Source organism: Siniperca chuatsi, linkage group LG15, assembly GCF_020085105.1.
Source record: "Siniperca chuatsi isolate FFG_IHB_CAS linkage group LG15, ASM2008510v1, whole genome shotgun sequence".
Lineage (NCBI taxonomy): Eukaryota > Metazoa > Chordata > Actinopteri > Centrarchiformes > Sinipercidae > Siniperca > Siniperca chuatsi.
The window spans coordinates 17,436,413-17,463,951 of NC_058056.1; the positions used below are offsets into that span (position 1 = coordinate 17,436,413).

General features: G+C 40.3%; 1 protein-coding gene and 1 long non-coding RNA gene across 2 annotated transcripts in view; both read right to left on the reverse strand.

Moving 5' to 3' along the window:
• pacrg (PARK2 co-regulated) overlaps positions 1-27,539 on the reverse strand; it is a 134,651-nt gene that overhangs the window by 26,700 nt on the left and 80,412 nt on the right. The window lies entirely within an intron of this gene.
• Positions 7,807-10,602, reverse strand: LOC122861991. Its single transcript, XR_006374615.1, has 3 exons — positions 8,596-10,602; positions 8,362-8,479; positions 7,807-7,992 (listed from the first exon to the last, which is right to left on the reverse strand). It is a non-coding gene; the product is annotated as an uncharacterized LOC122861991 (long non-coding RNA).

Below are 27,539 nucleotides of genomic sequence, written 5' to 3' on the forward strand. Positions count from 1 at the left end.
TGTATAAACTACAAACCACAGTATAGGCCTAACAGCAGGGGTAATTCTGTAGCCTCAAATTTGCAAAAACATCATCTCTGATACATTCACTTGCTGTAGTTACTAATCTTGCCTCTTTGCTCTGTAAGCAGAACATTGGGCTAGTTGAACACACATGGTGTGGTAGACAAACGTAGGTTTCACTGAAACTAGTCTCCTTAAATTAACAGGCAGGTGAGATACAACAGCATGGTTATATTGTGCATGTGTCAAGTTACAGAACTCAAACAACACAGGCAGCACATTTTCCCTGTCATCTTCAATTCACCTCAGTTCCTCAATCAGACTGAACATCTGAGAAGCCGACATCTGAGGGAGACTTAAACTGATGAAAGGTAGATATCAAGATCTAGACTTAAGTAAAGTCAAGACGGTCAGTGTTAAATGTAAGGAAAATTACTTGGCTAGAGCAATTAGTAATTACCCTTTGGTGCTTGAACCTCTTTTATGTTCGTGCCAGTTTATTATTATTATTATTATTATTTGTTGTCTGCCACTTCGGCTCAAATTCCCGTGAGCTGGAATGCGCTAGAAACACGAAACTTGGCCCAATAACTGAAAATGATGCACATGTGCTTCTGCAGAAATATGAGCCCAATCTGCCACACCCCTCACACCGTAAACCCGAATGACTTGAAATTTCTCTCACAAGTCCAGCTCAATGTGCTCTACAAAAGTCTGCCTAACTAGATTTTTCGCCATTTTGAATTTTTTGAAAAACACATTTTTGATATCCCCTCCTAAAGCGTAGGTCTGATTGCTACCACATTTTCGGTGGGGGCGCTATAAGGGCAAAAAATGTGCGTGACATAACATGAATCAGACTATAAATCAGAAATTGTTTTCTTCATTCTATTTGTGAAAATGCAAAAAAGGGAGATTTCACTGCTTTTTTCATGTCTAGGCCACATTTGACCAGGTCCAGATCAAAAGCTTTAAACTTCTAACGGTCTGTGTTGGCTCGAACCCCCGAAATAGCCGCTTGCGGCTTTATTGAAACATTTTGAGTCTGTCATAAAGCAGTGATTCTCAAACTTAATTTTTATTCCAAGGGGAGGATGGCCATGGACACATCAATGTGATTTGGCTTTGTTTTCCACTACAGATGGACAAAAATAGAAAGGAAAATCTGTGGAATAATATGACAAAGAATAGTTTTTTTTCACACCAGTACTATGTATCAAGCAAAACCTACTTGAACTCTCTCTGCATCTTTTACTTCCAGCTCATTAGCCTAGCTCACACCATCAAACCTTCTTACAACATAGACAACGCAGCTTCCCAAAGTTAGTGTGGGTGATTTGTGGCGGTGCGTAAATTGGAAGTTGCGGTCTGAGTCAAAGCAGAGTCATAAATAGGAGGGAGGAGAGGACGACAGCACTCTGCCAGATTCGGGGGGGATTGATTGTGGCCAGCAGCCTCAAGTAGATGAGAAACGCTTTCTTAATAACTATCTCGTCAAACACATCACTCTGCTCACTCCCCAAGCCAAAGTGTAAAATAACAAAGTGAGGAGAAGATATGGTTATGGACTGTAGCCCTGCAGTGAGGGGTTCAACATACTGTTATTAAAAAAATCCTCCTCACTTTAAATTCTGCCTTTTGTATTTATGAAGCCTTTTCATTCAACATCATTTATTGGGGTCTGTTATGTGTTGAATATCTTAAATGACCCTTGAAAACATTACCTTTTTTTTCTTCCAGCATTTAGCTTATTTATCCAAACTGACAACAATTTCCAGTTCCCAGAAAACTAAAATGACCAAAAAAGAGAAAACAAGAGCTTCAAAGGTCAGGGCTTAAGGTCTTAAAGTGTATTCAGACTGAATACAAAGTGATTTTTGTACATGTATGTGTCTATATATATAGCATATATATAATATATATATATATTTATAATATATATATATATAATATATATATATATAATAGCATATATATATATATACATGTGTATGTATATATATATATATATATATATATATGCTATTTTTTTATTTATGTTAGTTATTGTGGTTTTCATAATAATGATAGTATAGCAAAAAATAGAAATGTTATGTAAATCTCTGTATTGTTAATGCCTTAATCCTACTTAGTTTCCCTAATAGATACCTTGTACTTTCTGCATATACAACTGATAATGTATATGCATCTTTACTAGAAGGAGCTCTGTCCTTTACTGTCTTATTTTTGACTGATGTTCAACTCTAGTGTCTTTTAAAGAGAATATTAACTATAAAAAAATACAGATTAAATGATTTTTTTTTACCCCCCAAAAAAGTTGATAGTTTTTTTCAGCCCTAAAAACTGTCTGAAGGTATTTCTTTCAGGCTGCATTCAACCCCAACAACCTTCACCAATAAGGTAGGGAAGCCATTATGTAGCCTCAGAGGTGGAACCCAGAGCGAACAAAGTTCACAAAGCACTTGCTGCTGCTCATTAAGCTTAATGCTTTGATCGCACGGTAATAACTGAAGGCGACTCAGATGAGCATATCAACATTTTTATCGATTCAGATGTTCTCTCATTTGGACAATGCTGGCAGGACAAGGTTGTTGTTTAGAGAGACTTTAGTAAGAAAATAAACCTAAAACTATAAAATTGAGAGGGACAAAAATAGGATTTTGAAAAGTGAAGGTGACATGTCCCCCTCATCCCCGATGGAAATGATGCCCTTCCGTCTGTCTATTATTTCCCAGTTCAAAAGGCAAGGCAAGTTTATTTGTATAGCACATTTCAACAACAAGGTAATACAAAGTGCTTTACAAAGTGCTCACATCTTTCCAATTACTCAGTCACACCACCTTTAGCAATCAATTATTTCTGTAAACAGAATGAACATGAGAGACACAACATTTCCATCTTAGAGCAGCTCTGTATTTCTCAGTATGGTTATCTAACCTCCCCTCTCTTCCATAAGACTCGGTGCTAAAACTATGCCATCTCCGCTGATCAAGATGAAGCTGAGATGTTACCAGTACATGTGAAATGCTGAATCAGACCAGGGTCCCCCAGCTCATTCTGATTCCTGTGTCAGAGAGTGTCTGTGTTTGCTTAAATGAATGCATGTGTGAATACATCTTGCTATGGTCTGTGCATATCCATAATGTATGAGTTGACACTGTGCATGTGATTGTGTGTATGTGCGGCCTAGTTTGTGTGTTCTTGTACTGTGATGTGATAATGCATCAACATCTGACACCTGTGTCATATATGTGTGTGTGTGTGTGTGTTGGTAGCTGCACAACCCAACCCTCTAGGGGACCATCAGTGTGTGAGTGTTTGAGAGAATAATAAATTTGAGGAGGGCGGGGAGATGAGAGGCTGTGACCACCAATCGATTCCTCTGCTGTTTCTCAAATTAAGAGGGAGGGATGAGTGTGAGGGAAGGACAGAGAGAAAGAAACAAAGAGAGAGAGACGGGGTGGAGGCAGAGGAGGAACAAATGTACATAAGCACAGGAAGAGAGAGAGAGAGAGAGGAAGATATAGAGAGGTGGAGAGAGAGAAATAGACACTGTAGCAGAGAGTGAGGGAAGTGAGTAGACTGAAAGACAGCCAAACGCTGACAGGAGTCCAATTAAGTGTCATCCCAGTGGAGGCAACTGTCCCCATCCTCTCCTGCCAGGGCAATGTGGCCTCAGCTTCCAAGGACACACTGCTCATCACGTGGTGCAACACACACACACACACACACACACACACACACACATAAACCTCATCACACATTCAATACAGGCACTAACACATACATGGTTACACAATTTCATCAGAGCACAAAAACACACAAGTAACATCTCAACAGTTTTGCCACACAAATACACATCTGCACACTTCTGCAATCATGCACATCTCCTGAGGGGCTCAGCCTTTGGAGGACCCAGGGACGAATTGGTGCCAAAGATGGCTGGCATCGGCAGCTACTTGTCCCAAGGTGCAGATCTGTGCCAGGGGCTAACCCACTCATCTCTGCTCTGCCCACCCACCAGCTGCTACCCAGGGGCAGCACACACACAGCCCTGGAGGAAGCTAGACATCATATACAAACACACACGTGTCGTGTCTCCATGCAACAGAAGACACATCCACCCACCTATATACAAGCACATACAAGCACACAGGCACACAATAGCAAACTCATAAACAATCTAGCCCATGTCTCATACACGCAGGCTGTGGCCTTGGGGATGGTTCGTTGTCTCTTAGAAATGCCTGGTTAATGAGTGAGGCCTCTGGCTCTGGTGGCTTTGGACTATAGCAGAGCGGAGTGACTGAATGACTATGGCACTACAGCGGGATTAGAGGGATGCTTCATGTTGACATAGAGAACAAATCGACATACTCTAATAATTCCCTTTCATATTCTGCGCAGTGTGAGAGGAAATAGCAAATGGAAGGGAATAATAGAGGTCGAGGCAGACAGGTCTCCTGTGAGTGCTTTTGCCCCACAGACAGCACAGCCCATGTTCACACACAAACATGTTAATACGCACATTTGTACACATGCAAGTGCACACATACACATGCACTGAATAGAAACAAGTGATCCCTTTGACTGCAGGCACTGCAGCCTGAGTTACAAGAGAAAAACAAAGCAGGCACAGTTGAAAGGCAGAGTGAGACAGACAGAAAGAGAGGAGGGGGAAGGAGGGAAATGGAGGATGAAAGATGGAGAAAAAAGAATCAGAGAGTAAGAGTGTGAAAAGAGAGCCAGTCTGGTTTTCAACATGTGAAAAAGGCGGAGAGACCCTTACATAAATTTTCCAGGCCTGCCTTAGATTTAATCTGGACCGGGATGCAAACAACGCACCGGCCCGGTCTCAACAGGGTACTGCATGTGGGGAGTGTGTGTGTGTGTGTGTGTGTGGGCGGCTGAAGGATTGGTTGCCAGGGAGATTCTGACATATCGGGCCCCACTCCCTGCTGCCCTCAGTTTAGCCTCGACAAGTCAGTGAAAACGCTCTGTGGCGGCCTGGCTAATTTACAATCTCTCCCCCTATTTCCTTCCCGCCTGTCTCTCCCTCTTTCTCTTGTCATCGTCTTTCTGTCTCTGCAGACAGAAGTTGTAGGGTTTTCTATTTGTATTTTCTACTTCTCATTGTACCAATCATAATAATTTTCTTAATCAGCTTTCTATCCATACATGTACAGCTGAACAACTCCTTTCACCCGTCCTTTTTTCCTTCCTCTCATTTCACTCTCCCTTTCTTCTTACCTCCTCCTGTTCTCTCTTTCTCTTCCTCATAAGCATCTACCCATCCTCTCCTTTATTCCCTTACTTTACTCTCCCTCTTAAGTAGGCTGATGTAGTTGGGACCTGTTGTTCTCATCTGGTGACAGCTAAACAGGGCCTGTTGTAATTAGTGTGGAATTCTAATGAGCTTATCAGGTCAAAAGCAGCTTAGTCCTCTAGGACCCTAGCAGGGTGGAAATTAGCCCCACTCCCTCCCAGACAAAACACACACACACCCGCATGCATATTACACAATAACACATTGTACATACCGATGATACAAGCTTGATTCATTAACAAACACTCGCTGACAAATTCAGCCTCACCCTCTCCTCTCTTAAAGGGATTAGCCCACTTTACATCAGTCAGTTAACAAAAAAGCAAATTATTAATGTGAGTGGCAACAACAACAAAAAAAGGCAACAGCAGTAAAATGTCAGGCTGTCGTGCTAAATAAACAAATAACTGGAGGTGGGAATATATTATCTGGAGAGAAATATGGCAGAGAGAAACAAATAAACAAGCATGTGTGCATCTGCACATACACACATATGCACACAGTGACAACAAACATACAGAAAAGTAACTTTTTTGCTTCCTCCGTTGTGGTATGGAAAGGAGTGCCTGGCTTATTAAAAACTGAAAACATCACGCTCTCCTCTCATCTCTTTCTCCTGGTCAGCTGCATGCTGCAGCGGACGGGCTAGGACAGCCAGGCAGCAACTATCTCCATTACATATCTCCGCAATTAGTTCTGAGAAAGTTGCAACGATACGCACAAAGCAGAGAGGGAAAGGCGAGGTACATTGATTAAGTACTGCAACAGCTGTACCAACAGGATTATACTCAAGAATTTTAATTGTACTTGTCAGCCATCTTCAAATATGATAAGATGTTTTGCATTCATTCGACGGAATACCGTTCTGCTATCCGTCTACGTAAATGGAGATCTTATTCCGATACAGCCAATCAGATCTTGCTTAAAGCAGTAATGTTCTATCAGCATTCTATCATAGGGAGAGCAGACGGTCGCACTGAGCCAACAACAGACTTCTACACAACACAAGAGCCACATTAGCCTTCCTGCTAAAGTCTCCTTATCTAACTTACAAAAATGAATGTCTTGTCCTACACCTTAGCCAAACACCAACATTCAATGGGAAAAGTGCACTGCTAACATCAGTTTGCAGGCTAGATAGTTAATAAGCTGCTCAGCTGCAGCACATTAAACATATCTGCAAATGTAACTTCTGTCTGGTTAGATGCTGGTGTGGTGTTTACTCTTCAATATCACTAACAACACGCTGTCTGCCCATAACATGTAGGCTACAGCGCAAGTTTGTTACCTTTGTCTCTCATTCCCTAAGGTGTAACACTGGCACTCTGGCAGCCTGCCAGCTGCTGTCAATCAAACACAGATACCAACATGCCCTTCCCACCATCTGAGACGAAAAGGAGCATTTCTGCTATTTCCCCAAGTACTGTTTTTCTTCCTTTTAATAATAAAAAAACTATTAACAATACATTTAAAAAATATATTGACACTATTTTTGACTACAAAAAGGGATGACTAAATGTGATTTCAGTTGAACTTTAGGGGTGTGTGTAAAATCTATTATTATACGTCACTGTGTAATGGTGGGAGAAATGACACAGACAAAGACAGTAAAGAATCATGGGAAAACCGGAGGGGTTGGGTGGGATAAATTTCCTGTGTTTAGAGCTGTAGCACAGCCTTCCATCTGTTTTATTCCAGACTGGTCAATATGTGTATGCTTATGTGTGTGTGTTTCTGAAGAATTGTCAACCCGTTCTCATTCCCCAGGTTGTACTGATGATAATACTGATGTTTTGTCAAACCTGCTGGCATCTCAATAGACATGCGAAAGGTATCCTTTGGCGTCTGTACTCACTATGGGTAATTGCTGTGAATGTATTATATTATTTGTATTATATTTTAATGAATACCCAGAGTGATGTCAATGCATAAGAATGACAGGAAGTTGCACAAAATACAGGTAAAATTAACTTTAACCTTATCAACTGCTGCATTCTTCACCGATAGCACAAGTATGTACGCTATCACTGGCAAATACAAATTCTACAACACAATTGTACTGTAAATGATGATTATTCATTTTTCAATGACAACATGGAGGGTAAAGTCCCAGCTCCATTTGTGTTTTATAGTCATTTAAGAAATGTGTAGATGGCCAATGAGGCCTAGCAGCCATATCCACTTCCCATGGTTTCAGTCCTCGGAACTCATGAAAAAAACATGTTTCCCAGTGACAGTCAAACTCATGGGCATATTGTCTCTTAGCAAGTAGAGTTAGAGACACAGAAAGCTGAGCTGGCTTTGCCAGTCAACAACAGTGCACTGCTGGGGCATGCTTGTTTGCTTCAGCTGTATGTTTAATATAATAATACAATGTCCTCAATTTGAGAAACTGTGTAAAAAAGGGCTGCTGTTCCTGTATCGATAAGCTAATATGGACGATTAACACAATCAAAGTCCCTTAAGTTCAGAGTCAGCACTTTAATCTCAGTCATTGTTTAATTTCAAGATCAGTATACTGGACTACAGAGCTAAAAGAGACAAAAGAGTGTGACTGTCAGAATACTTATGGACTGCATTATACAACTACATTGTAGGTAATCCACTTTGGTGATGGTGACCATCAGGGTGGGTGGGTTTATCTATTCACAGAGGCTCCACACCTGGCAAACAGACGCACAGGACATTTATTGTATTTGTTAGATGATTTATTTAGGCTATCCACTACATACACATACACACTGCGGGCATTACAGAACACAAATACCAGAGTAAAGATCATTAAATGTCAACACATTTGTTTGTTCATACTTTCATGCTTACTCAATCACTTCTTGACTCCATACTGTATACACTGGATTTCGTCATCTGGCTCTTAATTGAGCCATACAGTAACATATTAGCTAACTGTTAGCTACAACAGTTAGCTAAAGCTCTGTTTGGCAAGCAAACTGGGGAGAATTATACAAACAGCATCAGTACATTCTCACTGTGAATGATGTGAACAACAAAGACATAAAAGTTCAACTTACTTAAAAAGAGTCTCACAGCTGCTTCGGCCTTTTGGTTCTCTCGCTGAATTCCATATTTGGGCAGAAAATGTGTGTCATGCCTCGGCTCTCCAATGGGAATCACAAAGCTCAAAGGGTTCTATATTGTCACAGGTGGGTTAAAATAAGGGTCAGTGGTCTACTATTGCCACGGGTGGGTTAACATTAGAGTCAACTGAAAACCTGATGCATCACTATACAGACTGCAAAGGATACCTTTCGCGTGTCTATTGAGACGCCGGCAGGTTTGACAAAATATCAGTATTGTACGACCTGGGAATGAGAATGGGTTGTAACCGTAAATCAATGTTTTTGAGGCAGCAACTAATAGTGAGTTTTTCCCTTTGTTCCATCTGAAATATAGCATAACCTGCTGAAAAAAGAAAAGTTTATCACCAGGCACATGACACAGGAAATGATAGAAAATAGAATCATGCAACCACAGGAAACATCATATTCTGTGAGATGAAAACCTGAACTTAGCTCTGTTAATACAATATTAACACCAAGACACTGTTACTTAGTAGAATATGGGAACAAATACACTTAATTTTTATGGTTTAGTCTCACGAGTGGATTTCAAAGCACATTAGAGGAGTCTAACTGGGCCATTCAACCTGCCTTTATTATGTGATACACAGATGTATCTAAACTTTATTTTATCATTTGAAACCACATTTTAAGGTTATTTCTTCTACAGTCCTTCATGGTGGTAGATAATTAGCCCATCTGTCTTTATGTAAGTGAAATCATTCCAATGCATCTACCATGGCTTCTCCTGGTATTAATACAACCTTAGCAGGCAAAGAGAGAGCAGAAAGAACCAGACATAATCTGAGAGCCAGAGAAAGAGAAAAAGAGCAAGAGCAGCAGTCTTCCAAGGTGAGCGACACAGACAGCCACAGACAGACCCTGGCCATGGACCCTGAGAGTTAATGAAGCAGTCCTTCCTTAATATCTCTGCCTGTATCCACTACAGCACAAGTTAACAGACAATCAGACAATCCTCCTCTCCTCTTAGTCCTTCCCGTTGCCCTGAAAACTAATCCTGCACACAACTCATCCCTCACAACGCACACTGTAAACCACACCTGCTTCTGTTCCGGACAAAGGCATAAACACAGCAGCTCTGTAAATGGGAAATAAACAAAGTGGCTCGGACTGAGCCACAATTCCAGACATTCCAGCCATGAATTGTGTGTCAGATAAAGTTAAATGACTTGCCCATGGACATTCAGCTTACTTTCTAGTTTGCCAAGATATGCTGTTGATGTGATGTTAGCTATAGTATGAGTATCACCGTCTGGAGCTAGTTTGCTGGCTCTGGGAAACCATCTCGTCCTCTCTGGCTGTTAACCCACAACCTAGCTAAGCTAACCCAGAACCTAGTTAACGTTAGTTACATTGTCATTGTTCACTCTATATCATGGTATATGTCATGGTATTGGATTTCTCCAGACTGGGCTACCCCATCTTTAAGGAAGTGAAAGAACTTCCTGACTAATGAAGTGAATAAAATATTCATGGTGCTGATGCCACATGGTATAATGGTGAATTACAGAAAAAAGCCCAATGTAATTGCAAAATAACATTTATGGGGTAGTGGCAGGTATCTTAGGTACTGCAGCAAACCTCCAATACCAAACCCAAAGTCAGCAAATTAAGAGTTTAGTAAATTTACCATTTAAATGTCAGATTGAAGTAGAGGTGTTATGATGCCAATTTTACATACTTAAATTGATGCACCAAGTAGAGAGTTCCCTAAATCAAATTCGATAGAATCGATAGAATTCTAATGACAACACAGAAAATGAGTCTGCCAACTTGTTAGTCTTCTATCATCTGGTCAAAATGATATAAAAACCATATTGAACTTTTGAGCAACTGTGTTCAGTTTGATAAACTATGTGCTAGCCTGGTTACAGACCTCCGAATCACCACCCACATCTCTTTTGTTTAGTGATTTTGGTCTGACAAGCATGGTTGACTTTGACACGGTTGTCCAGGCTATTGTAAGTTGGGGGCGGGACGACTACATCACTCTCTACTGATTGGTTCGGGTACAACAAAACCAATCTTGGAACCCATTGGCTATCCTCTGTGCGATTTATCCTCTGGGGCGAGGGCCAATGTTTCGGGGCTTCCATTGTAGCCAGCTACAGATATCTGGATAATGGATATCCAGGCTAAGACTTCTTCTCCCGTGCGCCAGTCATTGTTTACAGGCTGATTAGCAATCTCAGGACCCATCGGCTATCGTCTGATGACAATATGAATGCAGATAAAGTTTAAAAAAGCTAATAAAAAGCTAATCTCTAGGGTTCAGAGACTGATAAAAAGCTAAATCGTCGTCAGATGATAGCCAATGGGTTCCGAGATTGCATTTTGGCCAATGCGTTCCGCCTCGTTTGCTCTCCAAATGGACATGCAACCAAAGCCTGCTGAAATGTGATTGGTCAATACTACTCGGCCTACAAATGGACTACAAACGGAAACCAGAATGCTTCCAATACCAAAATCTTGTTCCTTGCCATTCATATGCAGATATCTGTTTATAGATATTACAACAAAACTAAATTACCTCCCTTACCAACAAGAAATCAGCTAACATGAACACAATGTCAAGCTGAATGAACAAAGTGAAACAGCCTGTTTATCAGGCTAATTGTGTGAAGGCTCTAGTGTAGAGTTTTTCTAATATTAAAAAAAATCTGAACTCTGATGTAGTGGGTGTGATGGTTAAGTCTGACTTTTTTTTTAGCTATATGTAACTATGTTTTGATTTTGAAAGCTGAATGCCCAAAGTAATTTCTCTGCCTATTCTTGCCAGATGAACACATCTCTTAAATCGGGGAGGATAGTGTTTCTGTGTTGTCAAAATGTGTTATTTAATATGCTTATTTTTCTGTATATGCAGTGTATTGCTAATTGCAGTGTTTTGGTTGTCAAATTGGTTAATATGTTTTGTCGATTTGCTTGGGATTCTGCTTTGGTTGTAGTGTGTAGAAGTTCTCTGGACCACCATCCAGAATTGGTTAAATCACACTTACTATTTGAGGTCTGCTAAACTGACTTGCCAGACTTTTTGGAGACTCCCTACAGCTATACAGCAGCCGTTCAAGTTATGAGAGTGTCTGAGACAAGTGGATATTGCCTTACTATTGCTCTTCCTTTGGGGAGGCTGGGTTTCTGCAGTGCCTCACACATTGTATCTGATAACATTTCCACTAATATCAATATTGTATAACTCAAATGGTTGTCACGTCTCATTTTTCTCTGTTTCATCAGCAAAATAAGCCTGATGAATTGCATTGCTTGTGAAATGACAGCACTCTTCCCTGAACATTTCTGATCTAGTTTGTTTTGTCTTTCACACCTATGCACCAGACCGAGAGGGTGACTTTGTTGTGTTGTGTTTGATTTATGTCTTCACAGGTATACTCATATGTCCATCTGTTAGCAGAGGGGTTTGTTAAAGAAGAGCTTTGATTTCCTCCCTTAACCGGTCTTTTCACCCATCTTTTATCCCATTACAAGATTGTCTACTATTGTACAAATCTGTCTTCATCACAATCAAGCAGGCATGAAACAGAAGTCAATGTTATACATCCTGGTTCCTGTGGAGATACAATAAAGTAACAAGAAGCCATAAAGGTTGAGTCTGTCTGTCTCTTCTGATGCCAGCTATTTTCAATGCTTTACAAGGTATGCTAGATTCTCAATCATACAACCTCAACATGGTAGCATTTTTCATTTGGATTAGGACTCAAATGACACAGAATAAGACAGGAGAGAACTTGTTGGTTTCCTAGTTGCCAATGTACAGCGTAGTTCCTGAGCAGATAGTCAAACAGTTTTCAAGTTTCCCGTTGTTTCCTCCCTGCAATCGATTTGACTATAAGTTAGCCTGGAACACGTTTAAAAAGATCAATTTCCAGGGCATCCCGGTAGCTCACCTGGTAGTGTTGTCAAAAATTTTAATGTTTCGATACATTTCGAGTCTGAATATTTCAAACGGTTTCAATACTCTTGAATACTACTTCTCGTTCTCGCTCTATCTTCTCTCCAACAGCAAGTTGACACATACCACTGCAATGCCCACATAGCCCCGCCTCCTCTTACTTACTCACAGAGCTGTCTTCTTCTTGTCACTCGTCTCTTTCACTCCGGTTGAATATAATAATTTTAAGCAATAGCTCACGACAGGCCATGGTATATTGTGCGTTTTGTTAGCTCATTAAAGCCTCCATGAATGGTTTTGGTTTGGTGCTCTTTGGAAATGCTTCACATTTGAGGCAAATGAACAAGGAAAGGCAGAGGATACAAGCAAGTCCATATGCAAGCGATGCTACAGAGCAGTTTTTCTTAATGTTTACTACAGTCACTCTGCTGTTCTCTGCTACTAGCCAAGAAAAGAAAAGTCGTACCTCGTTGTCATGTTATAGCCCCTCTATCTTTTAATAAAAATCTAAAATTGTATGCCCTAAATGTTGTGTCAATTTCCCCCCCTGGTATCGATGGTAACGAATATCGATATTTTTCAAGATATTGTAACAAAGTTAGAAATTCTAGTATAGTGACAACGCTGTGGTAGAGCATGTACCATTATTAAGGCAGAGTCCTTACCGCTGTGGCCTGGATTCAAATCCAGCCTGGGCCCTTTGCTGCATGTCATCCCCTGTCTCTCTCTCCCCTGCTTTTCCTGTCTGTCTCTACTGTGACTATCCAATAAAGCAGAAATGCCGAAAAAAATCTTTTTAAAAAAAGAGAAAAATTGTGTCATGTCCTGATGCCTGTCTCTCATTTCACAGCCATGTGTGGAACCCACCAGAGATCTCAATCTTTAATGTGGCTAATGTCAGAAAGAGAGTGTAGAAAGAGAGAGGGGGGGACAACACTGAGACAGAGAGACCAAGAGATGACAGCAGAAGAGAGACAAAGGCGAAAGAGAAATGGACAGTGATATTCTTGGACTGGATGTGAGGCAGTAAGTATGAGAGGCTGGGGGGAGGAGGGAAATGTCACGGCCAATCTCTAATGAAGGGCCTTCCGGGAACTATAGTTAGATAAATTATTTAAAGGCTTTCATTTAAAAATGTCCAAAAAACTGCGCTGCGATGATTTGCGCAGGGGCTGGGGAAAGGTCAGCCATGTGTTGGGAGTGCTTCATTAACCTCCCACCACCTCCCTACCTCAATTATTTCTTTCAAAGAGCACCTGGGGGGGAGGGGAAGAGAGATAGGGAGAAAGTGTAACTGCTGTGGTCGAGCTGATACCACTCTGCTGCTGTGGCTGACGCTCAGGATACGAAAGCTGAGGAGCTTCAACTACGTTTGGCTTATCTCAGAACCTGGTGGCAGTCCATTGCAGGTGGAATGTTTGGGTGACTTCAGTGTTGTAAAATCCCTGGAGATGCGCAGGCTAAAGGCTGGATGAACTAGTGTGTGTGCTTGTATGGCTGTGTGTGTGTGTGTGTGTGTGTGTGTGTGTGTGTGTGTGTGTGTGTGTGTGTGAGAAGAAACGGGTAGGAAGGAAGCAGGCTGGTGCCCAGGCCTCGGGAGTGTAAAATGCTTTGATCTCGTAAAATGTTTTCTACGACCATGGAACTAACACAGCTGCAAGGAAGTCTGATTGCTCAGACACGTACATGTACTCACACACACTCATTCGAAGTTACTTTTTTCACTGATGCCCTTAACCATGCACAGCAGCAGGTAAAAACTTTTCCCTCTGTTTCACTTCATCACTTACCTCATCGCTCCCTTTACTCCTTAATGTTTCACATGTCAAAAAAGCTTCTTGAGTGAAGTGTATCTTTTTCGGTGTGTGGAGAAGAAAGCATAGGCTTGTGTTGTTAACTATGTGCTCACATCCTCCCTCCCTCCAGACATATAAATACTCAGAAATACATTTTTCCTTTACATTGGCCTATCTCATTTGTTGTCTAGATTTCTAACATATATTTCTTTATGTTTCCTTATTTAAAAAACACACACAAATACATGTATTCACATTGTTGTTGAGAGAGATTAAACTTCACCACATTATAGTGTGTGAATGAATTTATTGATGATTTTACTATTCCTGGAGCAGTGGACAAAAACTTTGTCCAAAGTGTAGTGCTAGAAGAAAGTCCTTTGCGTCATTAAAATCAAATGGGTTTATCCCCTTGAGAGCATGAGTGAAATAAGAAAGTTTCTTGGCCATTATACTTTGATATGTCTTGACATTTGAAAAACCAACAGAGAAAAATTTCATGTCAACCCAGGTAATCTTGCCAATTGCAGCTCATTATGAGCGCAGGACTACAGCTAAGCTTTAGGGTTGTGGACAGACGATTTTGGCTGATAATCAGAAGCAGTTAGCAGTGCTCAGGCTAGCTTTGGGCAAGAGTTGTTTACTCTGTGTACTTGGGCTGATTTTGTCACATCATTCATCACGAATCTGATCGTGGTGTAACAACCACCCATGCCAGATTTAGGCTGATGTTGAGTTAAGCCATTTTGGCTATGAGCAAGACATCTTGACAACTACTTGCCAATCTTAGTTGGAGGGACAAACCAACACTGCCACCCCTAAGACCACCATTAGTGTGGTAAAATCAAGGCAATACATGTTATGAAAAAATACAATGGTATAATTCCAGAACAAACATAAAAAAGTAGTCGCACACATACTGCACCTGCTTTAGAGATGGGACGATATACGATTTTATCACAGATTGGGATAAATAACACTCAAGATAAGTTAATTGTGGTGATAATCGTGAATATCCTCACATGACTGACTTGAAAAAGCGGTCTAGCTTGCTAACATACAGGTTAAGGTTTGGCCAAGGTTTGGCACATCTTACTCTCTAGGCCATAAGGCTAGCAGTACTGTTTGCTGCAGAAGAGTGCCACAGTATTGTTCAGGTTTTTTTTTACTAAAACAGGTCCAAAATAATACAGTTTGAATCTAAGTTTGAATCTATACGACAATACCAATACCTACCTACCGACTTTTGTTAAAGGATAATTACGGTATTTCTTAAGTCAGGGGTAAATATACTGATGCAATAGATGGATGAAATTGTTGTCTTTTGACCTTTTGGTGGAGAAGTGAAAAATGGAGCCTAATTTAAAAAATACAGGAATTATCATGTAAGAAAGAAAAGACACACAATGTTTCAATATTCCTTTATTTATGTGGGGGAACCTTATGATTTAGGATTACCTTTTTTAAGATTGGTTGATTTTCACTAAAAAGATGTGTCCTATCTGTGATGCAATGAAAATATTTGTTTCTTAACTAAATGTAAGGTAAAGTGATTCCAGTATGTTTTAGTGTATATATTTTAGTTTTAGTTTTAGTGCAAGCATATTTTGATGATTATCGGGACAATAGCGTGAATTGCAATTATTTTGGCCGGGATAATCGTCATGTGAAATTTTCACATCGTCCCATGCCTAGTTGGCTAATTGTAATAATTAATAAACAGAAGAGTAGTCTGCAAAATTTACTTTTAACAAAAAAGTTTCAAAAATTTACTCTTAAAGTCTGTCCAATCCTTATTAAGGTTTATTCACACCAGCATTAAGACAACTACACACTGGACCAAACTCAACTGAATTCAGTGGAATCACAGCAATCAGTAGATTCACTTACAGAGTTGACGTAAATTCATGCAGTGCTTTTGCAGTTCAACTTAGTGGAACTTTGACTTGCAAGCCATCTTGACAGTGCTGACCTTTGAGGGAATGGAGAGCCGACAGTCCAAAATGGAGGAAGCTATCATATTAGCTGTATCACACCATCTCATTTTATACAACCATATAACCATACACAACACACCTATGAGTGAAAAATGTGAAACCCTAAATATGTTCTTTCCCCAAATTTTCCCAGGGCAGGAATACATCTTAAACCTCTCTCTCTTTCTCCTAGTTTGCTCTTTGTCTGTCTTGTTGCTCTGATCCTGTGCTAGTGAGGCGATAGCAGACTAATCGTCAGGCTGTTCCTCTAATGCCTGATTTCTGGGTTAGGGGGCAGCTGTCAACTCCCCTGAGCTTGTAAAGAAGGAGAAAGTACAAGAGAGAAAGAAAGGGAGAGGAAGAGAAAAAAAGTACACAGGGAGGAAATCTGATCTTGCTAACATTTTTTGAAATCCCTCTAATTCTACAAGTACCAAGCATGCAACACTTGAACATGAACACAGACAACCAAAATGCAAGGCACAGACAGGTGCTCACACACACTCAAACAGATCTGCACCACATCCAAAAGGCAAAGCAGTTGGAAAAAGTGCTGCAATTTGACCCACTGATGGGCCAAGGTGTTTCAGTTTTATGTTGTTGATACAACTTGAGATTTTGTATTTGTCTCAATCAGGCCTATTCAGCTGGCAAGTGCCAGGCTGTCTTCCACATAAGAGCCTTAATATAGGCTGCTACATCAAAGAGGTGACTAATCAGGCTGATGGAGAGAGGTGTCACAGAGTGTCAATCCTTCAGGGCCACTGCCTGTCTCTCAGGGAGCCCACTCTATCAGCTCTGATCTCAAATAACCCAGCATATACACACAGCACATGCACGTGCAGCTGCGCAGACAAAAACACATGCACATATAGGTATAGACCGCACATACGAATGCACATGCACACCCACACTTACCCCGAACACGTGTATGTAACCATGTGCAGTTATATACACATATATGTGTCTGTTTATACACAAACATACTGTACACTAATGCTGCATGCTAACCCAGCAATACACATCTCACTGGGAACCAATGTGAAAGATGACTCAATTCAATGATAGGCCTCTGTTGATGAGGTAAAAAATGGAAACTCTTCTTGATGTATTTGGGTCAATTTCACGTCCACGGCCGTTGCTTGGTCAGGCCTATTTCTAGCAGAAGTGGTGGCAGTAATTAATGGGTGATAACGGACACATTTAATTGGCTGTAATCTATCCGATGAAGTGAGGAGCCTCCATTCTTTTGAGAACAAAGGCCCACTGGGAGGGCGGAAGAATCTAGCCTCATCTATAATGCTTCAGGCATACAGTATAGAGTGGACCATATATCAGCATAACAATACCACAATTGTGACGCTAAACTATTAAACCACACAGTGCATTTAAGACAATGTAAATACACATCTTTCACTATGAGCATGACTGCATCTTCCTGCATGAACAAAGTGCAAATGCAACAAGCCTGGATAAAAACTGCCTGGTACTTAACATAAAACTCAATAAATCAGTTCAAGCAAGCAATGTGCTGTATGTACTCATGGCTGCTTGGTTCTGCCCGAGAGCTCACTATACAATCTAGATCCTCCATATGATAGAGAGGAGAAAATGCAGTCTGCCAAGCTCTCCTCCCAGAAGAGGGGGGAACACTTATTTGCATTGAAATGAACTGTCTGAGACGTGTGTGTGTGCATGTGTGTGTGTGTGTTGTAACGATACTGTGCACTTGTGTGTTTTGTTAAGCGGGTGTTGTGTGACGACCTGCATGGATCACTAGCGATGGGGTGACTCCTCAATCTCACAACCCGCTCTCCAGCCTCAGGGGGACCTGTGTATCTGGCTGTGCTTACACATAGTGTATGTTTTCTGTCCATTCCCATTGCTGCTGCAGTGCTTTCTCATCCCCAGCATGATCTTCAGCAGTCATTCCCAACCAGGGGTACTTGAACCCAAAGGGTTCTTCTGCAGTTACTAGGGGGTAAGTGGAAAAACTGTGAAGCTCAGCTAATTTGAAAAAATTGAAATTATGATTTGATAATGTATATCCACATATTTGTGTTTAGGAGAAAAATCAACACACAAGTAAGATTACAAATTTGTGTGATGCTGATCTTTATAATTATTGCTACAATAACTTACCAACTATGGTAGTCTGCACAAGACATGCCTCAGTTTTCCAGCAACCTGAGGCAATCATAAGTTCATTAAGACTGCAGAAAGACTAGTTAGAAAAAAACAATAAAAAGCTAAAAGTAAAGATACTGTAAATGGTTGAAACAACCAGTTACTGTCATTCCAAATGGCAGTAGTACGAATGCAAACTTGGCCAAAACTACTAAAAAATATGATTAAACACCATAAAGCCATCCCATCTATCAAAGGGGAATGATAAAGGGGTACTTAGGCCTATCTAATAGGGCTATGGGGCGACGTCAGACAAAAAAGTTCATTTTAACCATGTTGTTAGACATGAGGGGTAGACATGATTTCCTGTTCTGCAAAACTCCATGCAAAATGTCATGTCTCCCATCCGTGTTTAAGTGGCAATTTGTATTTGGCAACCAATAAAACAACACGAACACGTGTTGACATATTCTGATTAGAGAACATATTTCATCTCCATCACTTTTATAGACCATTAGCTTCACGCTTGCTAGAAGGTCCAGTTCACTAGAGCAAAACCCTTGTGAGGTGTAGCCAAACAAACCTTGATACTAATGTGTAACCCTATACTGTACCTTACATGTAGCCTTGCATAAGCCAGTCTAAATCTTGTGAGCTCAACTTTTGCTACAACATTAGTTTGGATTAGAGTCTGGCAGCAGACGGGAGTATAGTTTAGATAACACAAGAAAGACTGTGTCATAATTTCAACTGACAAAGCCATTATTTCAAGAAAATGTCAATTGAATCTTGCCAGTTTACACTGGGGCTAAGTACAATATCACTCTCTTTGTTTACCCATTTACTATACCCTACAGAATAAATACCAAATAGGTTACTCTATAGTGAGTAGTAAATTGATATTTCGGACACTTCATCAATCATCATCATTGTGTACAATCACTGACAGGTGTAGAGTTGCATAACCTTAAGTCATACATCTGTCAAATGCAAAGAACTGCATTTTGAGATTTCTTGAAAAATGTAGTGCATACCCTAGGGAGTCTAGTTAGCAAATAGGGATACAGCTTGAGCAGTAGTGGAAGAAGTATTCACATCCTTTACTAAAGTAAAAGTACAACTACCACTGTAAAAACCACTCCATTACAAGTAAAAGTCATGCATTAAAAATCTTACTTCAGTAAAAGTATATAAGTATAATCAGGAAAATGTACTTTAAATATCAAAAGTAAAAATACTTAATGCAGAAAAATAGCCCCTGTGACTGTTATACTATCATATATTATGATATATATCAGTATTACTCATGCATTAATGTGTAAGCAGCATTTTACTGTTGCCAGTTGGTTGAGGTGGAGCTAATTTTTAACTCTTTAATATAAGGCTGAAACTTCTGATTCTGATTCAATGATTGTTTTGTCCAACCAATAGTACTCAAGTACAGTACTTGAGTAAATATACTTAGTTACATTTCACCACTGAGCTTGAGTGAAGGGAAATTTGTGGACTGGTTTTGTGAAGCTAGTACACTAGAACCACATATTTAAGTACCAAATACTGTATATACCTACTCATTATACTGCAAGTAGCAGTAATATTATCATTAATCCTGTGAACAGAAAGGGATAGGGATGAATGAAAGGAAAACAGACCCAGAAAACAGTAAACACAAACATGAATCTATCCACAGGGAAATATTAGACAGTCGGGTCAGTTTCATTAACAAAAGAGCATTTCTACCTCTATGTAGACATTTTCTGATGTAAAAACTCATTACTGAAATGGCCTCTCTACTCCGCCGGTATGACATGGAATGAATGATATGTAGACTACTGTCTAAGATGCCCTGAACGTTTGTCATAGCTCTCTTATTGTGCAGAAATTCAAGTAGGTGGCTTTCCCCAGACTGATGCTGTCCGTCCTTGCTTGGTCACATTTCCAATTACCTTTCCACAAATACAGAACCACTAAATGCTGCCGAAAGGCAAAGCTTAAAGCAATCTTAACAGAGCAGTTCAATGCCACAGGCTAACAAACTAAGGCTAAGGCTAACTAGCTGTTTGTTAGAGGTAGGCCTCACAATACATCAGTACAGCAACATTCAAATATCGGGTGACCTTTTCATTGACACAAGAGCTACATGTATTCTGTGAGTTGTTTTTGGACATGCGTGTGTATGGATGTCAACACGATTCTGTGTGTCATATTGTTGTTGCTGTGCAGAAGTGGGCAGACACCTTTGGTATTGCAATGCTGAGGTCTTATTTTTGTGGTAGCTGCAACCAGTCTGATGTTCACATTGAAAGGCCATTTTGTTACCATTCGATTATTCTGTCTGATTGCCTTCTTGTTAGCTGTTTTCTTAGGGAGGATTTGATTTTTCCCTGAACAGACACTACTGAGAGACATGTCTGGCAGTTTTGATGTAATTTTCAGTTAGCACTGAGGCTGCATTTTCCAGTGTAGAATTAGTGTAGGTTTAACAAGTTTACAGAGAATGGCATTCTCTATTGAGAGTACGTGTTAATACAGAGAAAATGTGCTTGTTAAATGAGCAATGACCAAGATTCCCATGTTTAACTGTTAAAGTCAGCATTTCATTGTTTAGTCCTGTCCTGCTCCGATTGGGTCTGTTGACTCTCCAACCTGGAAAACAGCCATTTGCTAGAGCGACACCAGATCTATTTGAATCACTCAACCAAATTTGAGATGTGGGTGGCGATTCAGAGGTTTGGAAACAGGCTAAGTTGAGCCTCCCTGTGCAAAGCATTATCTATGGATCACAGCACGTCTCCACTGAGTGCTCTTTATAGGTAATCAATAGGCGAGCTGGCTCATGATGGCTCTCACTCATTACAACTCTTTAATAAAAGCCCACCCTGCGGTGACTGCTGCTCTAGGTAGTATAAACACACAGCCATATGGGAAACCAAATCTCTGTTTACACACACAGGAAAAACACAAACTCACAAACATGAAGCACAACATTGTTTGCTAGCAGGCAGCTCAATCCCAGTCATTCATAGCTGTTGCAACAACATTACTTATTTATACCCCTAGAACCATTCTGAGATATGTCCTGTTGGTGAGGACTTTTGAAGTATCTCTGGCTTAATCAATATGCGCATCAGATTTTTGATGGGGTGCTGCGTTGAAAATATCAGGAGGCTCTCAAGCAAAGGTGACACACACACTCTTAAATGCTCCAATCAATGTTCTGCGGCTTGCATTTATCAGAAGCTAAACTACCATTCTGAAGTTAATAGCATCTTTCTTGGAGTCAAGAGAGTTGAACTCCAAATTGTGTGGTCTCACATAACCTTCAGGGACCTACGGTTTCCTCTTTAATTAGCTCCTCGAGCTGGAGGTGTGTATCATTGTGGATGTTTCCCAATCGCGCCAAAGCAGCTGTTAGCTCCATCTCTCCACACATATGGGGTCAGGTGACGAAAGCCTTCTTCTATGTATTTTCCAGTGAGGGGGAGGCCTCACGCAAGAATATAGGGTCACGTCATCATATGTGAGTGGCGGAGATGTTATGCTATACGGGTCAGTTTTCATTGAACCACCCACAAAGCTTGCCTTCATATTTCAGGGGAGTACAGAGACATAGAGATGGGAGCAAGGAACTCTGCTTCAACTGTCACATATCTTTTAAATCCAGCCTAAATTACACTATAGCATCTGCTTCAATGTGGCCACACAACGCACCCTACATGAAAACACAACAAACATTCACCATTTCATATGATTGTTCTGCCAGCCAAATAATCGAAACAGCACGTCTCTTATTTATATATTATATAAACATTCATATAAGAACTATTCTTAAGCTGCAGTCTAACATGTACTGGGGCTGATACTAAATGGATACAGGAATCTTACATAAAATCAACCCTCTACATCGACTTTAAACACTGGTACTTAAGCAAACATTACAGACTGCTGAAAATTAACAACAGAGAACCTTGTGCCTCACGATACAGAAACCAGAGACAGTGCGTGGTTATGATCTAAGCATCCTTAAGGTGCCAGTATCTGAGGGGAAGATGACCTTTCTCTGCCCAGAATAGCAGGGCTGTGGGGAACAAAAGCTGTGATGACAAACACACAGGGGAGATTGTGACCCCGCAGGGCCCAACACACATGCTCTGAACACAAGCTCAAATTCTGAGCTTGTATACCTGCACACATCACCATAGACATACATACATTATGTATTAAAGTCCCTAACTTTATAAAACATTACATTTAAATGAGCAAATAAGTAACTATCAACATTAATGCTAGAAAAAATATGTATCCTCATGTATTATTTATTAAAGGAATAGTTTGACATTTTGAGGAATGCACTTATTCGCTTTCTTGCCGAGAGTTAGATGAGAAAAACGATACCACTCTCATATCTGTACTCTAAAAAGCTACTGCCGGCAGCCAATTAGCTTATCTTAGCACAGAAAATGGTAAAGGGGGTTAACAGCTAAGCTGGCTCTGTCCAAAGGTAACCAAATCTACCTGACAGTACCTTTAAAGCTCACTAATTAAGTTTTAACTTGTTTGTTTCATCAGTACAAAAATCAAAGTGTAGAAACAACACATTGTGGTTGTGCAGGGGTTCGTGTGCCTGACTATTTCTTGACCAGGCAGAGTGACTTCCTGGAGTCTTGTCGTCAACGTGAAGTTGCCAGGCAACCAGTGGAGACTCCATGACGTGACTGCATACATGGTATCACCTATATACCACCTGATACCACCAACTGAGCCACAACCAAGACAAAACCAAACCATTCTAATTTTGGAAAAAATTTAAATTGTGTTATTGTAGAATCCTCTTATAGTTAGAAGCTGATTGAGCCTTTAAGATGTGAACATGGATATGGCAATCCTACTGGAACACATCCACACATATCCACACACTCGCCACCACCCTACACATCATCCTGAGTGACAAGCCTATTGACCGCCAACAGAACTCTGATACACATAAAACACTCAAAGTGTGAGTATCTCATATTTCAGCCTTTGTGTTTCTTTCAGAGAGAAACAGCAAGGAAAATATGTGGCTGTGTTGGTCTGCATCCTAAGGTTGTCTGCAGGCCACTGAGTAGTATTGTTACTATTACAAACAATAAAGGGAAAAGTTGAGTCTGGTATCTAAGCATTCTGATCCACAAAGCATCTATCTGGGACAGATTTTACACCAGACAGTGGCAGGCCATCATTGCAGCTTTCTTCTAAGCACAGAGCTGAGATTTCAGCATGTTTGACAAGGCCACTCAGGAGGGGCAGAAATCTAAATGTTTCAGGCGCTCATCGCTTCGTTCCATCTCCCTGTTGCCTCTGTGCGTAAAGAGAGAGTTGAGAAGAACAGCAGGACATGTAGCATGTGAGGGAGGTGAGACAATGAGTGAAAGCCATTGGGGAGCTGGTGATATGCGCCTTTCCAACCACACTGACTAAATATTTGATGGGAGGAGGTGGTGGAGAGGAGCTGAGGTGAGAGGAGGAGAATCATGGGTGCATCTCCTATGGGAGTGTGTAAAGTGTCCCAGGAGTGCAGGGGGGCTGGGGGGTCAGGACGATACAAGTGTTGCCACAGTCCGCCATGTGAATTATTCATCTCGCTGAGGTCAACACCAGAACAGCATTATGGGTGGCTCGCAGTAGAGAACAAAGGCTTCAGTTATGTAGGAGAAAAAATAGAAAGAGAAAGAAAACAGAAAGAAAGTAGGAGTGGAAGCAAACAGGGATGATGAGAGATAATGTAAAAACCTTGGTTGATATTGGAGGTTAGATAGAGTTAATTATGTGGCTCCTGTTGCAGGATGTAGCATGACGTGTGAAGAATTGGAAACACCGGATGTGTATAAACTACCACAGAAGGCATTCAACATCCTTGACCCTACAGTGTTTTGTTTATGTTATCATGAATTTTTGTTTTCTTGTATTTGTGATCTGCAATATGGAAACATTTGTTGTTAAAAACAGACAGAAACAAAGAAAACTTATTATTTAGACATTTGAAAAAGTATTGTTGATACTTACTTTTTGTACTGAACTTAATTGATTAATTTTGCTCTTTACACTTTTTCATAATTAATGACACATGTTTTCAAAACCACTGTTACAATATAATCTGGCATTAATCACAGTTCAGTTGCAGTTTGAGGTCATCAGCAACTTGAGAGCCTTTGAGAGATGCCAAGCAACAACCTATAGAATATGATCTCAAGTAGATCATAGCAGGCATACTCTACATTCCACATGGTGGTGTGAAGTGGACATGTTGATGTTTATATACCCTATATTGACTTTGAAGGGAATGGATGATGTGTATGTGTGTTTGTGTATGTGTGTGTGTGTGTGTGTGTGTGTGTACCGCTACATGCATGCCTGTTTGACAAAACAGATACCGAGCGTAAACGAGACAGTACTGTGGGAATTTTCTCAATGTTTGCACAGCAGTCACTGTGCACCTTATTACATACACACACACACACACACATACACACACAGACAGAGGTTCTGATAGTGGCTTTCTATGCCTGGGCGACTGGCGTGGTACCAATATTATTTACAGATGAAGCTGCAATGAATTAATTATGCAAACAATGTACAATATGCATTCTAAATTATAATACAGGGCATTGCCAGAAGCCTATTTAAATATTAATCTTTTCTTTATTAAATTAATTTTAACCATTAGCAATGTTGCAGCACTGAGTGCTTGAAGCATATTCTTTGCAGATAAAAAATTGCAAGTGACTCTATTAATTTCTGAGCACATCGTCAGCTAGCAGCTTGCATGCAAAAATATTCTCAAGCTGCATTTTTTTGGTTGTTACCGGTTTTGGAACTGAATATAGCAGAATTAAGGTGTGTCCTGTCATACATTTAGGAGATTTTTCATGTTTGTTATGTTTGTCATGCAGTGTTTCAACACCAAATTTCACAGCTCACAGGTGACTTGGCTCTTGTTGAGTCTTTTTTAAAAATGTGTCCATATATCTGAGGCTTGAAGGTTCAGGGCACCACTGTTGTTTCTCAGAAAATGCAGTTTGGTAAAACTGAGCTTTTATAGAGTATAACACTGAAAGATGCCATTAAGTGGCCAAGAGAGATAACTTTAGGACCTGTGGTTAAGTATTACAGCTCTAATCAGAAAACAACCAATAAGCTTCTGGTTGTAGTTATTCATTGAATAGCTTTTACTACAAAAATTCCCATTGAAAAAGGTGTCAAATATAGTATTTTTTTATATAAAAATCTGAAGGATTAGAACTTTAAACATAGAAACAAAAGTTCTTTGCATTATCAATATTGTTTGTGGTAGCAAACCAAATCTTTGGGCACAATGAAGAAGTGTTATAGTTTGAGGTTTCGTCATTTCCTGTTTTATTTTGTACTGTGTTCCTTTCCTTGTGTGTCTTGTGGTTTTACTTCCTGTCTTTGTTTGCCTACAGCTTTGATTGTTGGCCCTTCCTTGATTGTTTGCACCTGTGTCTCGTTGTCTCACCTCCCTTAGGGTATTTAGTCCAGGTCTTTTCCTTTGTTCAGTGTCAGATCATTGTTGTTCATGTCTTGTGTGTGGCACATTTTGTTGTACCTTGTTCCTGTGCCCAGTTCCCTGGCATTCTTACCTTGAGTGAGTTCTGTTTGGATTCTTTTTCTCCCTTGGACCGTGTCTGGATTCTGGACTTTGAATTTTGCCTTCTCCCTATTGGATTTGTTTAGCCTCATTGGACTCTCTTCCTTGTTTCCACCACTACCAGCCGGTAACCCATATTCTTGTACCTGGACCTGTATCTGCCTATTTGCCTGTTACCTGTTTGTTGCCTGTCTGCGTACCAGTCTGTCCACCTGTACCTCTCTGTAAGCCACATCACCCCAATAAACACTGTAGCCATCCGGCTACTTCACCCTCATACTGCTTCCTGGTCATCTGCATTTGGGTCCACATATCACACCACATACGACAGAGTAATACCAATGTAGTAAGATACTGAAACAATCTTACACTAAATGCGCCTTGGGCAGATCGGATAGCTCTCCAATCAAAAAAGAAGTATAAATGCATTGAGGCATTCAAGACTGATTGATTGAAATACGATTGTTCAAACTACCTCATCTTTTGCTCGTAGTTCATAAATACTATTAAATCATGTGTTTGTGTTAGGTTCTGGATAGTTGTTAGCTTATGCTAGATTAACTATTATTGTTGTAACACAACGTGCTAAAGTGCAGAAGTCATTGTTCTTTTGTCTTTTTTGGCAGTGACCAAACAGTTTCAGGTGTATTACCACTTCCTTCTGGACTGGAGGATGGCCAAACCTGATTTGTATGTAGCCCAGGAAAACCAAGGCGGATTGCAATCAGATGTGATCCGGTCAACAGAGATGCATACATTCGGCTAAGTGTAAATGAAAGTGTCTTAAATCTCATCTGGATTCAATGCGGAAATAAGAGGTGTAAATGGGGCCTTACTTTTGGCTCATGTGATCTTGAGAGGTCAGGGGAGATTATGTGGTGGTCTACTGTAGAAGAGTGGGACAACAAGAGAAAAATTGAGATGTTTATCTGGTTGTTCGCCTAAAGGCCTCTGAGGATCTCTGACTGGTAATACATGCAAGCCTTTGTTCCCTATGATTCTAGTCCTTGTCCTACTAGTGGGTGGTCGAACATAAGGTAACATCTGGTTCAGTGGATTGGCTTTCATTTGCTACCTACATGCAGAAGCTAAAACACCCACACACATACTAAAAGGCCCTGTTAGTCTGAGACAAGATGCCATGGATGTTGTACACCCCAGGTAATGTCCTGGGTTGAAACAGCAGAGTGAATAAAGAGCCAAGTAAAGCAAACAAAGTAGTATTATTTCACTGGTTAATTAAGTTTCAGCAGTTTAAAGTGAAGGGATTAGAATAGCAACAACAATGTCTGTAATACTTCTGTGGCTGAAAATGCCCACACATGCATTTTAGCAATTTTGTAGGGTCAACATGACCCTTCTTTTCCCGTAATTATTTTGCTCTCAAGTTCTGCTTAGAATACACTACCATTGATCCATGTTGCTGACCTGGATATTAGATGTATGATTAGCCTTTATGCCTTTACAGAGGTTCTACAAATTGTTAATGCATGTATAACATGATAGGGATGAATAAATATGAATGGGATGAATAAATTACTACTACACAACTAGTAGGTTTTTTTTCACTTGACCTATTTTGCCCAGTGTTGTGACTCATTTATGGAAAAACTGTTGCTTCCTTTAATTGAAAAGTGTGATCATTTTGGACT